General features: G+C 44.1%; 1 protein-coding gene across 1 annotated transcript in view; it reads left to right on the top strand.

Moving 5' to 3' along the window:
* Positions 1-15,000, top strand: part of LOC139405761 (nuclear pore membrane glycoprotein 210-like) — a 53,308-nt gene that overhangs the window by 23,805 nt on the left and 14,503 nt on the right. The window lies entirely within an intron of this gene.

Below are 15,000 nucleotides of genomic sequence, written 5' to 3' on the forward strand. Positions count from 1 at the left end.
CTCACTGAGTCTGTACATAGTCAAAGCTTTCCTTAAGTTTGGGTCAGTCACAGTGGTCAGGTATTCTGCCACTGTGTACTCTCTGTGTAGGGCCAAATAGCATTCTAGTTTGCTCTGTTTTTTTGTTAGTTCTTTCCAATGTGTCAAGTAATTATCTTTTTGTTTTCTCATGATTTGCTTGGGTCTAATTGTGTTGCTGTCCTGGGGCTCTGTGGGTTGTGTTTGTGGAGGACCAGCTTGCTTAGGGGACTATTCTCCAGGTTCATCTCTCTGTAGGTGATGGCTTTGTTATGGAAGGTTTGGGAATCGCTTCCTTTTAGGTGGTTGTAGAATTTAACGGCTCTTTTCTGGATTTTGATAATTAGTGGGTATCGGCCTAATTCTGCTCTGCATGCATTATTTGGTGTTCTACGTTGTACACAATATATATTTTTGCAGAATTCTCAATTTGGTGTTTGTCCCATTTTGTGAATTCTTGGTTGGTGAGCGGACCCCAGACCTCACAACCATAAAGGGCAATGGGCTCTATGACTGATTCAAGTATTTTTAGCCAGATCGTAATTGGTATGTTGAATTTTATGTTTCTTTTGATGGCATAGAATGCCCTTCTTGCCTTGTCTCTCAGATCGTTCACAGCTTTGTGGAAGTTACCTGTGGCGCTGATGTTTAGGCCAAGGTATGTATAGTTTTTTGTGTGTTCCAGGGCAACGGTGTCTAGATGGAATTTTTATTTGTGGTCCTGGTGACTGGACCTTTTTTGGAACACCATTATTTTGGTCTTACTGAGATTTACTGTCAGGGCCCAGGTCTGACAGAATCTGTGCATAAGATCTAGGTGCTGCTGTAGGCCCTCCTTGGTTGGTGACAGAAGCACCAGATCATCAGCAAACAGCAGACATTTGACTTCAGATTCTAGTAGGGTGAGGCCGGGTGCTGCAGACTTTTCTAGTGCCCGTGCCAATTCGTTGATATATATGTTAAAGAGGGTGGGGCTTAAGCTGCATCCTGTCTCACACGGCCCTGTGTGAAGAAATTTGTGTTTTTTCACATTTTTACTTTAAAATTTTAATTTTTGCATTTTCCAATTAAGAACATTAAAAACAAAAGTGAAAGGATATTAGACAACAATAGGACAAAGTGACAGTAACAGACAAGCGTAAAAAAAAAATATATATATATATAATTATATATACAAACATACAATAAAAACAATTAAAAAATGAGACATTTTTGTGACATTCGGTCATGAAACATTATGTGTTGATTATATAGAGATTCAATCAATGTGATGTTGGGGGAGATTCTCCATATAGTCAATAAAAGGTTGCCAAATTCTGTAAAATGTCTTTAACTTATTCCTCAAGCAGTAAGTGATTTTCTCCAGTGGGATACAACTATTAACTTCCGATAGCCACATTGCAACTGGCAGGGAGGAATCCAATTTCCATTTCAAGGCAATACATTTCTTGGCAATCGCTAGCTTTTCTTAGGCTTTGCCTAAGATTGGTGTTAGTAAAGTTGCCCAGTAGACAGACCTCCGGGTCTAAAGGGAATGCAACCCCGTGAATTGAGGATATGGTATCGCATACCCCCTCGTTTTGAACACTGCCAAGTGGAATGGAGGAATGTTCCTTCATCTGAGCCACATCTAAAACATAGGGAGGAGATATCAGAGTTGAACTTGTGCAGTCTAGATGGGGTGATATAGAGCAAATTAAACTGGATCAGTCTGTATCTGGAGTTCAATGTGGATGTAACACCATCCCTGCATAGGTCACTCCATAGACCCTCATCAAGATCCAGATCTTTTTCCCATCTTAGTCGGGGTTTATCTAGCTCAGGCAGTGTTAGTCCTGACATAAGAGTATCGTAAACACGGGAAATGGTCTTGAACAGTGGTTGGTCTGCGTGGCAGAGTTGATCAATAGGTGACATCTTAGGTAGGTTCCATTGTACCTTGAGTCACCCTAATAAAGTTTCGTAGTTGTAGGTAGCTAAAGAAGTCCCTGTTAGGCAAGTGGTATTTCTGTTTCAGCTGATCAAAAGACATAAGAACTCCCTCCTCGTAACAATGTTCCAGAAGAGTGGTACCCTTATCAGACCTTGGTCTAAAGTTACTATTCTGGATAAACATAGGGATCAATCTATTGTTCAATAAAGGGGTTTTAGGGGAAAGAAATCCCCCTCGTCTGAACAACTCTGCAGTTTGCACCATGGGTTGTCTATGATGGTTTTTATAGATTTTTTTGTCCCATTTGTAAAACAATTCTGCCCCAGTGTCATCATTTACCTCAAGCGTTTCAATGTTCAACCATGAGGGAGAGGGACCATTGTCAAACCTCTGAGCCAGAAACCTAGACTGTGCAGCCCAGTAGTACATTCTAAAATTGGGGAGGTCTAAGCCCCCTTGACTGTAATCAATGGTCAGTTTATCCAGGCCAACCCTAGGGTTTTTGCCGTGCCAGATATACCGTCTGGTCAGCTTGTCGAGAGAGGAAAAGAATGCTGCGGGCACAGGGGATAGTAAGTCCATCCATTTACAAAGGTCACCCTCCACCTTTTGCAACAAACTGGCCAGATTGAGTTCATAGAGGTTGTTCAGATTACCATCCACCATTATGCCCAAATATGTGAAGCCCATAGGCGACCATCTAAAAGGAAACTTGTGCTTGATGATATGATGGTCAAAGACAGACAACGGTAATATTTCGCTTTTATCAAAATTGACCTTATATCCAGAGAAAGAACTATAACACTGTAGTAGGATCTGCAAGTGAGAGAGGGAGTGTTCTGGGTTTGTTAGAAATAAGGTAAGGTCGTCCGCAAAGAGTGATCATTTATGGGTATGGGGGCCCACCTCAAAGCCATGTATGTCAGGGCACGTTTTAATAGCCTCAGCCAACGGTTCGATGGCAAAGAGGTGGGGGCTAATTGGGCAACCTTGTCTGTTCCCCCTATAAAGAGGGAAAGAGGAGGAAGTAATCCCATTGGTAGCAATCCTAGCTTTAGGAGATTTGTAAAGTGATTTTATCAAATTTACAAACACGGTACCTAAACCGAACTTTTCCAAGATGCGAGAGGTATGGCCATTCAACCCTATCAAAGGCCTTTTCAGCATCGAGGGAGACTGCGACACTAGGTATTTTGTTTTTGTTAGCAGGTGAATTATATCAAAGAACCTTCTGAGATTATTGGAGGACAATCTATTAATTATGAAGCCAGTCTGATCTGGGTTGACCAACAGGGGAAGACATGACTCCAGTCTCTTAGATAGCATCTTGGTGACCAGTTTACAATCTGGGGTAAGGAGAGAGATTGGTCTATAGGAGGCGCACTTTAGCGGGTTTTTCCCTTTCTTGTGGATTACAGTAATCACTGCTTGAGAGAAAGACTGGAAAGCAGTTGTCTTCCCTGGCTTTTTTAAGTACCTCCATAAGGTAGGGGACCAACAGCTCCCTAAATTCTTTATAGAACTCTGGAGGGAAGCCATCCTCCCCAGGAGATTTATTAGAAGGTAAGGATTTAATGGCCTCCAACAATTCAGGAACTGAGAAGTGTTCACTCAGGCGCTCGTTGTCTTCCCCTGACAGGCATGGGAGGTTGAGAGAGGTGTCGATCTCTAATAGATCATCGCTTGATTGGGAAGTGTAGAGGTCTTCATAGTATTCCTTACAGGTATTATTACTTTCAGTAGGGTCGAAAGATATCTCATTAGTAAGAGTTTCTATAGCAGTAATTGTCCTCTTACTTTCCTCTGCTTTCAGTTGCCATGCCAACACTTTGTGAGCTTTCTCTCCAAGCTCGTAATAACGCTGTTTTGATTTAGTGATGGCCCTCTCAGCTTGATATGTGTTCAGAATATTATATTTCAGTTTTTTATTTACCAAAAGCCTGTATAGATCTTTAGTCGGGCCTCTTTGGTAGGTTTTCTCTAGCTCGGAGATTTCAGATTCAAGGGCACTCAGTTCCGCACCGTGTTTTCTCTTCAGCCCTTTAGTATAGGAAATTATCTGTCCCCTCAGATAGGCCTTCAATGTCTCCCAAAGAATGAAACTGTCAGGAGCCGAGGGTTTGTTTGGCAAAGTAAAAATATTGATCTGCTCTTTGATGAATGCACAAAATTCAGGTTGCTTTAGGAGTGTAGAATTTAGTCTCCATCTCTATGCTCCATTTACCTTGGTATGAATGGAGATTGATAAGAGATTGTCACTAAGCAATCTGGGGAGATACTCGACATCTAATACTCTATGAAACAGTTGTCGATAGTAAAACGTTATCTATGCGTGTGTGTGTGTTGTGTGGGTGTGAATAAAAAGAGTAGTCCCTATCCTGTGGGTGCAGCTGTCTCCAGATGTCTAGTAAATTGAGATCTTTCATGAATGACATGGTGAGCTTGCCGGCTTTGGTAAGAAGTGAGGGTTTATCAGAGGACCTATCAAGAACTGTATCTAAACAAAAAATGTAATCTCCTCCAACCAGTAGCCATCCTGGTGGTGCTTGAGTGACCTGAAGGAAGACATTCTGAATAAACATATGGTCATCGAAGTTAGGAGCATAAATATTCAATAGGGTCCAAGAAAACATATGCCCCTGCACCAAAAACAAACCTGCCAGAGGGATCAGAGATAGTGTTGTTGACGCAGAAGGGGATGTGTCTACTTAGCAAAATTGCAGTTCCTCTTGCTTTGGAGTTAAAAGAGGACGCAAAAACTTGTCCTACCCATTCCCTCTTCAATTTCTTGTGTTCACTGGCTGTAAGATGTGTTTCTTGTAAAAACACAATGTCAGCCTTTAATTTCTTAAGGTATGTATAGACTCTTTTCCTTTTAATCGGGCTGTTAAGAACTTTTACGTTGAATGTGACATATTTTAGTGGATTAAGCATAGGATGGGTTTCAAATATGTAACTGAATGGAAATCTATCATATGTAGATAGTTAGGAAATGTTTCAACTCTGGTTTGAACACAGAAGTGACCCATGTGTCTCTTTAGGAAGGAAACAATAAACATAGGAAAAAAATAAAAATCCCACTCACCCCGATTGTCAGACTAAAACAACAATCCCAACAATCAAACATGAATACACTTGTAGAGATACGTTGCTGCTCGCTTTCCATCTTGATCTTACTAGCTAAACCTTGGCGTAAACTAAAACCTGCGAGCTCTCTAAGTTGAAAACAAACGTTGTGAATAGATATTTATGGCTGAATATTTACTGCCCACGGTAAGGGCTGCTTGAGTCTCTTTTCGAAAGATTAACATAAATGAGGAGGAAAGCAGTGGGCCTAAGCCCACTTATTGCTTCGCCCAGTGGATATGGACTAAACCAAAATGTACTCTCCTGTAAATGTAATAGAACTCACCCCGGAAAGATACGGTTAGTTGAAAATGTACAAATCAATTATAGTGACCGGGAGATACCAGCAGTTTGTCCGGATAAGAGAAAACAAACAAACTGCATTTTATCCCCCAGAGAGACTGTCCTGGCTCAGACGTTGTTCAGTTCTTTGAGAAAAGTGTGCACTTCTCTCGGTGTGTTGAAGACATGGCTTTGGCCTTTGTACTGAACTTTCATCCGCGCAGGGTGGATTCTTCTCCTTCAGTGCTTTGGCGTCAGGTCTGAACTGCTTGTGAGGTCTTGCGAGATCCGCGCTCATTTCCAGGAAAAGGCTGACCCTCTTGCCATCGATGGTGATGTCCCCTTTGGCTCTTGCGAGTTGCAGTATCTTCTCTCTGTCTTGGAAACGGAGGAACCTGATCAGGACGGTCCGTGGGGGCTCATTTGACCGGGGTTTCGGCGCATTCGATTTCCAGTGGCTTGGTGAAGTTGATTATGCCTAGGACCTCCGGGATCCATTGAGTGAAGAAACGGACCGGGTCACGGCCCTCGCTGTCCTCTTTCAATCCCACCACACGGATATTACTATGTCTACTCTGGTTCTCCATCTGATCTACCTTGTTTTTGAGGTAGGCATTGCCCTTTTGCAGTTGTATCAAGACCTGGTCATGTCGAGTGATGGTATATTCAACTGTGCTAATGCGCAACTCTGCCTCAGTCGTTCTCAAAAAGAGATCATTCATGGAGGATTTCAGGTCGTCAATGGAAGAATGGAGTTCAGCCGATTTCTTATCAATTTTCATAGAAAGACCTTTGTTACCATCCTGAATTTCCCGGAGGAGAGTAGCCAGCATGTCGGCAGGCTCGCAAGAGTCTGCTGAGAGCAACAGTCTGGAACTGTTGTCTGAGTTATGAGGGCTAATGCTAATCTTGCTAGCTGTAGCGTTATCGTTATCTTGGGAATCAACTATGTTTTGGGCGTCCTTCTTGCCTCTCGGTCAGAGGTCCATCGATCTTTGGGAAGGTAAGTACTTGACATTTTATCAGCCGATGTTAGAATATTGTTTCAATGTTGTTATATAGGTAATAATAGAATAACTTTGAAGAGCTCGGTTTGTCAACGTCTGCTCAGCACCGCGGCATCACGTGCTCCGTCTCGTTTTTTGCCAATTTTAACCGCACACTTGTTGTTTGTGTACATGGATTTTATAATGTTGTATGTTTTACCCCCAACACCACTTTCCATTAATTTGTATAGCAGACCCTCATGCCAAATTGAGTCAAAGGCTTTTTTGAAATCAACAAAAAGCATGAGAAGACTTTGCCTTTGTTTTGGTTTGTTTGGTTGTCAATTAGGGTGTGCAGGGTGAATAGATGGTCTGTTGTACGGTAATTTGGTAAAAGGCCAATTTGACATTTGCTCAGTACATTGTTTTCGTTGAGGAAATGTACGAGTCTGCTGTTAATGATAATGCAGAGGATTTTCCCAAGGTTGCTGTTGACGCATATCCCACGGTAGTTATTGGGGTCAAATTTGTCTTCACGTTTGTGGATTGGGGTGATCAGTCCTTGGTTCTAAATATTGGGGAAGATGCCAGAGCTAAGGATGATGTTAAGGAGTTTTAGTACAGCCAATTGGAATTTGTTGTCTGTATATTTTATCATTTCATTGAGGATACCATCAACACCACATGCCTTTTTGGGTTGGAGGGTTTTTATTTTGTCCTGTAGCTCAGTCAAGGTAATTGGAGAATCCAGTGGGTTCTGGTAGTCTTTAATAGTTGATTCTAAGATTTGTATTTGATCCTGTATATGTTTTTGCTCTTTATTCTTTGTTATAGAGCCAAAAAGATTGGAGAAGTGGTTAACCCATATATCTCCATTTTGGATAGATCATTCTTTGTGTTGTTGTTTGTTTAGTGTTTTCCAATTTTCCCAGAAGTGGTTAGAGTCTATGGATTCTTCAATTACATTGAGCTGATTTCTGACATGGTGTTCCTTCTTTTTCCGTAGTGTATTTCTGTATTGTTTTAGTGATTCACCATAGTGAAGGCGTAGACTCAGGTTTTCCGGGTCTCTATGTTTTTGGTTGGACATGTTTCTCAATTTCTTTCTTAGATTTTTGCATTCTTCATCAAACCATTTGTCATTGTTGTTCATTTTCTTCAGTTTTCTATTTGAGATCTTTAGATTTGATAGGGAAGCTGAGAGGTCAAATATAATGTTAAGATTTTCTACTGCCAAGTGTACTGCCTTCACTATTACAGTGGAACGTTTTACCCAGGAAATTGTCTAAAAGGGATTGAATTTGTTGTTGCCTAATTGTTTTTTGGTAGGTTTCCAAACTGCATTCCTTCCATCTATAGCATTTCTTAATGTTACTCAGTTCCTTTGGCTTTGATGCCTCATGATTGAGTATTGCTTTGTTCAAGTAGACTGTGAATTTGCTGTGGTCTGATAGGGGTGTCGGTGGGATGACTGTGAACGCCCTGAGAGACTCTGGGTTGAGGTCAGTGATAAAGTAGTCTACAGTACTACTGCCAGGAGATGAGCTATAGGTGTACCTACCATAGGAGTCCCCTCGAAGCCTACCGTTGACTATGTACATACCCAGCGTGCGACAGCGCTGCAGGAGTTGTGACCCGTTTTTGTTGGTTATGTTGTCATAGTTGTTCCTAGGGGGGCATATGGGGGAGGGAATGCTGTCACCTGCAAGCAGGTGTTTGTCCCCCTGTGTGCTGAGGGTGTCATTTTCTTGTCCGGTTCTGGCATTTAGGTCGCCACAGACTAGTACATGTCCCTGGACCTGGAAATGATTGATTTCCCCCTCCAGGATGGAGAAGCTGTCTTCATTAAAGTATGGTGATTCTAGTGGGGGGATATAGGTAGCACACAGGAGGAAATTTTTCTCTGTTAAGATAATTTCCTTTTCAATTTCTAGCCAAATGTAAATGTTCCTGTTTTGATTAATTTAATGGAGTGAGTTAGGTCTGCTCTATACTAAATTAGCATAACCCCTGAGTCCCTTCCCTGTTTCACACCTGGTAGTTTGGTGGATGGGACTACCAGCGCTCTGTAACCTAGAGGGCAACCAGTGGGTCTGTCTCCTCTATACCAGGTTTCTTGCAGAATGACAATGTCTGTATTTCCGATTTCTTTGGTGAAGTCTGGGTTCCTGCTCTTTAGGCCAAAGGCAGATGACCTCAGGCCTTGGATATTCCAGGATGATATAGTGAAGGCTTTGTGTTCCATAAAGTGTCCAATGTTGTTGGTCGTGTGGTTTGGCCTCAGGCCAGTAAGTGTGAGCAGAGCCTGCTGAGCATCTGGTACATGCCATTGGCTTCGGCTAGTGTAAGAGTGGATGTTGGGCCTGTTTTCCCGCTCACTGCCTGGGCGTGTGTGACTTCCATGTTGAGGCCCTCTTTGCGGGGGTGGGGTGCATGGGGTGGGCAGGGGGGCATAGGTCTGATCTGAGGGGGCCTAGATGGGGTGTGGGCATGGTTGACGGGGTGGAGTGTGCATGTGGCTGGGGGTGCTGTGGTCTGGATGTAAGTCCTCTTGGCGTGGGTCCTCTATGTGTAGGTCCAGGGGAGGGTCCCGCAGGTCTGGGAGGGTGTCTCGCTGGTCTGGGCTGGGTGTCTATTGATCTGTTGCTCCTGTGTGAAGTGTTGGGGATACGTTTGAGAGCGATGTCCTTTAGAGTCCGGGCGAAGATGGGCACTGCTGCCTTGTAGAGGTGGACCTGGTCATAGAGGCTGTTCAAGTCCAGGGTAGAGTGGGGGGCCAGGAAAACATTTGGTTTTGAGGCACAGTCATGGGAAATTCTTGCATTTACCCACTGTATTGTGCTAGGGTGGAAGTCTTTTCATGGTAGCAGGGTGGAGATAACCACTTGTGCGTTGGGGAAAGTAGAAGAAGCTTTTTCAATCACTCCCTTCAGTGCTGTGGCCACCCTTTCCTGCTGTGCTCTCAGGTTGTTTGTGCCTGTGTGTATTATTATGAGGCTGGGTGACCCTAGTTGGTCCTCAGACAGAAGATCTAGGGCGCGCTGGGTGTTTGGACACCAGAGTTTAGACACACTGTGTTTGGGAAAAGTTTTTTTTTCTTGTATATATTTCCCATTTGAGTCCATAAGGAGAACAATCAGTGTCTTGTGTATGTCCTCAGTGGGTGTGGGGGGGTTGTCAGAAGGGCTAACAGGGTGGCTGAGGGGTGCTCAGAGGGGTTGAGAGCCGCTGGGCTTGGGGTTCTTCATTTGTCTGTTCTGCTGTGATGTTGACGCTATGGTCAGGGCTGGTGTGGACTGTTCTGCTGTGGTATCGAGACTTTTGTCGGGTGCTGAGGTGGGCTGTTCTGCTGGCTTTTCTGTGGGGGTGGCCACCTCTCTAGTGGGTTGTTCTCTGTCACACACCATCCCCCTCAACCTCTCCTCCAGCAGTCTGATCCTCTCCTCTAGTGTTCTGTTCTTCTCCTGCTCCTGCTCCTGTTGAAGTTGTCTCACCACTGTCTAGAGTGCAGATATGTCTCTCTCCACCTCCAGCTCTCCGGGTCTGGTTAAGAGAGTGTTGTTGTGCTGGACTGTTGTCTGGGTCTGTGCTGACTGGAATGTAATCACCTGCTATTCCAGCTCCACCTGCCTTACCTCCAGCTGGGTAAATTGATCCTTCATTTCAATGAGAGGGTGGTACTCTGTGCTGGGAGGTTGACTTTCCGCTGGGGGTGGCTCGTCTGTCAGGTTATATAATGAAGAGGTCTGGTCTGACCAGCTCGGGGTGGGGGTATCTTTCTCAAGGGAGAGCTTCTCCTGCTGGGCTAATTCTTTGATTAGGTGAGAGTTCAGCTGAAACTGTTTGGGGTTACCCTGTACCATTACTGTTCCAGACTTATAGAGGTTTATATTAGCTGACTCAGAGTCCTCGTTGTCAAGTATCCTGAGTTTCCACCCCTCGTTAACACCCCCTCTCTTAACAAAGGGGTAGTGTGCTAATATAGCACTGTGCCATGCCAGGGGATGGTTTGTTTGGAAGATAAGGTTGCTGATGTTCCCATTTTTGTAATAGTCAGCGGAAAGTGTCTCTTGATTTTCCATAAGGAGCTTCATTTTGTAATCTTTTCTTGCCTTATCATTCTTTACATACACAGGGTACTGTATTTTAATTACCTCTGAAAGCAGGAGGCAGCTTCTAAGGCCTCTCCATTTGGTTGGAGTAGACTGTTTGACTCTCCTGCCATTGTTGGGCTAAAGGGCTTTGACACCTCTCACTTGACACGTCAGTACTAATTGAAGCTGTATCAAGCTTGGCAGAATTATGTTAGAATTCAGTCCTTATAAAGTAATGTTGTGTATTTTTCTTCTTTCTTTTGGAAATAAATATAGTTTCAGACTAAACATTACTCACTCAGTTCCAGGATGGATGGTGTTTTCAGGTTTCTGTTGTTTTCCAGAGAATTTGCTGTAGTAGTTGTAAACCTTCCAGGTGATTCTGTAATTCTATCCAAAATCAGGTTGTAGGTTTTGAGTTTTGATTTGAAGTGAAGGTTATGTTGTAGAGGGTAGCATCCTGTATATTGCCCTTTTGCAGTTGTATCAAGACCTGGTCATGTCGAGTGATGGTATATTCAACTGTGCTAATGCGCAACTCTGCCTCAGTCGTTCTCAAAAAGAGATCATTCATGGAGGATTTCAGGTCGTCAATGGAAGAATGGAGTTCAGCCGATTTCTTATCAATTTTCATAGAAAGACCTTTGTTACCATCCTGAATTTCCCGGAGGAGAGTAGCCAGCATGTCGGCAGGCTCGCAAGAGTCTGCTGAGAGCAACAGTCTGGAACTGTCGTCTGAGTTATGAGGGCTAATGCTAATCTTGCTAGCTGTAGCGTTATCGTTATCTTGGGAATCAACTATGTTTTGGGCGTCCTTCTTGCCTCTCGGTCAGAGGTCCATCGATCTTTGGGAAGGTAAGTACTTGACATTTTATCAGCCGATGTTAGAATATTGTTTCAATGTTGTTATATAGGTAATAATAGAATAACTTTGAAGAGCTCGGTTTGTCAACGTCTGCTCAGCACCGCGGCATCACGTGCTCCGTCTCGTTTTTTGCCAATTTTAACCGCACACTTGTTGTTTGTGTACATGGATTTTATAATGTTGTATGTTTTACCCCCAACACCACTTTCCATTAATTTGTATAGCAGACCCTCATGCCAAATTGAGTCAAAGGCTTTTTTGAAATCAACAAAAAGCATGAGAAGACTTTGCCTTTGTTTTGGTTTGTTTGGTTGTCAATTAGGGTGTGCAGGGTGAATAGATGGTCTGTTGTACGGTAATTTGGTAAAAGGCCAATTTGACATTTGCTCAGTACATTGTTTTCGTTGAGGAAATGTACGAGTCTGCTGTTAATGATAATGCAGAGGATTTTCCCAAGGTTGCTGTTGACGCATATCCCACGGTAGTTATTGGGGTCAAATTTGTCTTCACGTTTGTGGATTGGGGTGATCAGTCCTTGGTTCTAAATATTGGGGAAGATGCCAGAGCTAAGGATGATGTTAAGGAGTTTTAGTACAGCCAATTGGAATTTGTTGTCTGTATATTTTATCATTTCATTGAGGATACCATCAACACCACATGCCTTTTTGGGTTGGAGGGTTTTTATTTTGTCCTGTAGCTCAGTCAAGGTAATTGGAGAATCCAGTGGGTTCTGGTAGTCTTTAATAGTTGATTCTAAGATTTGTATTTGATCCTGTATATGTTTTTGCTCTTTATTCTTTGTTATAGAGCCAAAAAGATTGGAGAAGTGGTTAACCCATATATCTCCATTTTGGATAGATCATTCTTTGTGTTGTTGTTTGTTTAGTGTTTTCCAATTTTCCCAGAAGTGGTTAGAGTCTATGGATTCTTCAATTACATTGAGCTGATTTCTGACATGGTGTTCCTTCTTTTTCCGTAGTGTATTTCTGTATTGTTTTAGTGATTCACCATAGTGAAGGCGTAGACTCAGGTTTTCCGGGTCTCTATGTTTTTGGTTGGACATGTTTCTCAATTTCTTTCTTAGATTTTTGCATTCTTCATCAAACCATTTGTCATTGTTGTTCATTTTCTTCAGTTTTCTATTTGAGATCTTTAGATTTGATAGGGAAGCTGAGAGGTCAAATATAATGTTAAGATTTTCTACTGCCAAGTGTACTGCCTTCACTATTACAGTGGAACGTTTTACCCAGGAAATTGTCTAAAAGGGATTGAATTTGTTGTTGCCTAATTGTTTTTTGGTAGGTTTCCAAACTGCATTCCTTCCATCTATAGCATTTCTTAATGTTACTGAGTTCCTTTGGCTTTGATGCCTCATGATTGAGTATTGCTTTGTTCAAGTAGACTGTGAATTTGCTGTGGTCTGATAGGGGTGTCGGTGGGATGACTGTGAACGCCCTGAGAGACTCTGGGTTGAGGTCAGTGATAAAGTAGTCTACAGTACTACTGCCAGGAGATGAGCTATAGGTGTACCTACCATAGGAGTCCCCTCGAAGCCTACCGTTGACTATGTACATACCCAGCGTGCGACAGCGCTGCAGGAGTTGTGACCCGTTTTTGTTGGTTATGTTGTCATAGTTGTTCCTAGGGGGGCATATGGGGGAGGGAATGCTGTCACCTGCAAGCAGGTGTTTGTCCCCCTGTGTGCTGAGGGTGTCATTTTCTTGTCCGGTTCTGGCATTTAGGTCGCCACAGACTAGTACATGTCCCTGGACCTGGAAATGATTGATTTCCCCCTCCAGGATGGAGAAGCTGTCTTCATTAAAGTATGGTGATTCTAGTGGGGGGATATAGGTAGCACACAGGAGGAAATTTTTCTCTGTTAAGATAATTTCCTTTTCAATTTCTAGCCAAATGTAAATGTTCCTGTTTTGATTAATTTAATGGAGTGAGTTAGGTCTGTTCTATACTAAATTAGCATAACCCCTGAGTCCCTTCCCTGTTTCACACCTGGTAGTTTGGTGGATGGGACTACCAGCGCTCTGTAACCTAGAGGGCAACCAGTGGGTCTGTCTCCTCTATACCAGGTTTCTTGCAGAATGACAATGTCTGTATTTCCGATTTCTTTGGTGAAGTCTGGGTTCCTGCTCTTTAGGCCAAAGGCAGATGACCTCAGGCCTTGGATATTCCAGGATGATATAGTGAAGGCTTTGTGTTCCATAAAGTGTCCAATGTTGTTGGTCGTGTGGTTTGGCCTCAGGCCAGTAAGTGTGAGCAGAGCCTGCTGAGCATCTGGTACATGCCATTGGCTTCGGCTAGTGTAAGAGTGGATGTTGGGCCTGTTTTCCCGCTCACTGCCTGGGCGTGTGTGACTTCCATGTTGAGGCCCTCTTTGCGGGGGTGGGGTGCATGGGGTGGGCAGGGGGGCATAGGTCTGATCTGAGGGGGCCTAGATGGGGTGTGGGCATGGTTGACGGGGTGGAGTGTGCATGTGGCTGGGGGTGCTGTGGTCTGGATGTAAGTCCTCTTGGCGTGGGTCCTCTATGTGTAGGTCCAGGGGAGGGTCCCGCAGGTCTGGGAGGGTGTCTCGCTGGTCTGGGCTGGGTGTCTATTGATCTGTTGCTCCTGTGTGAAGTGTTGGGGATACGTTTGAGAGCGATGTCCTTTAGAGTCCGGGCGAAGATGGGCACTGCTGCCTTGTAGAGGTGGACCTGGTCATAGAGGCTGTTCAAGTCCAGGGTAGAGTGGGGGGCCAGGAAAACATTTGGTTTTGAGGCACAGTCATGGGAAATTCTTGCATTTACCCACTGTATTGTGCTAGGGTGGAAGTCTTTTCATGGTAGCAGGGTGGAGATAACCACTTGTGCGTTGGGGAAAGTAGAAGAAGCTTTTTCAATCACTCCCTTCAGTGCTGTGGCCACCCTTTCCTGCTGTGCTCTCAGGTTGTTTGTGCCTGTGTGTATTATTATGAGGCTGGGTGACCCTAGTTGGTCCTCAGACAGAAGATCTAGGGCGCGCTGGGTGTTTGGACACCAGAGTTTAGACACACTGTGTTTGGGAAAAGTTTTTTTTTCTTGTATATATTTCCCATTTGAGTCCATAAGGAGAACAATCAGTGTCTTGTGTATGTCCTCAGTGGGTGTGGGGGGGTTGTCAGAAGGGCTAACAGGGTGGCTGAGGGGTGCTCAGAGGGGTTGAGAGCCGCTGGGCTTGGGGTTCTTCATTTGTCTGTTCTGCTGTGATGTTGACGCTATGGTCAGGGCTGGTGTGGACTGTTCTGCTGTGGTATCGAGACTTTTGTCGGGTGCTGAGGTGGGCTGTTCTGCTGGCTTTTCTGTGGGGGTGGCCACCTCTCTAGTGGGTTGTTCTCTGTCACACACCATCCCCCTCAACCTCTCCTCCAGCAGTCTGATCCTCTCCTCTAGTGTTCTGTTCTTCTCCTGCTCCTGCTCCTGTTGAAGTTGTCTCACCACTGTCTAGAGTGCAGATATGTCTCTCTCCACCTCCAGCTCTCCGGGTCTGGTTAAGAGAGTGTTGTTGTGCTGGACTGTTGTCTGGGTCTGTGCTGACTGGAATGTAATCACCTGCTGTTCCAGCTCCACCTGCCTTACCTCCAGCTGGGTAAATTGATCCTTCATTTCAATGAGAGGGTGGTACTCTGTGCTGGGAGGTTGACTTTCCGCTGGGGGTGGCTCGTCT

This window comes from Oncorhynchus clarkii, chromosome 3 (assembly GCF_045791955.1).
Source record: "Oncorhynchus clarkii lewisi isolate Uvic-CL-2024 chromosome 3, UVic_Ocla_1.0, whole genome shotgun sequence".
Lineage (NCBI taxonomy): Eukaryota > Metazoa > Chordata > Actinopteri > Salmoniformes > Salmonidae > Oncorhynchus > Oncorhynchus clarkii.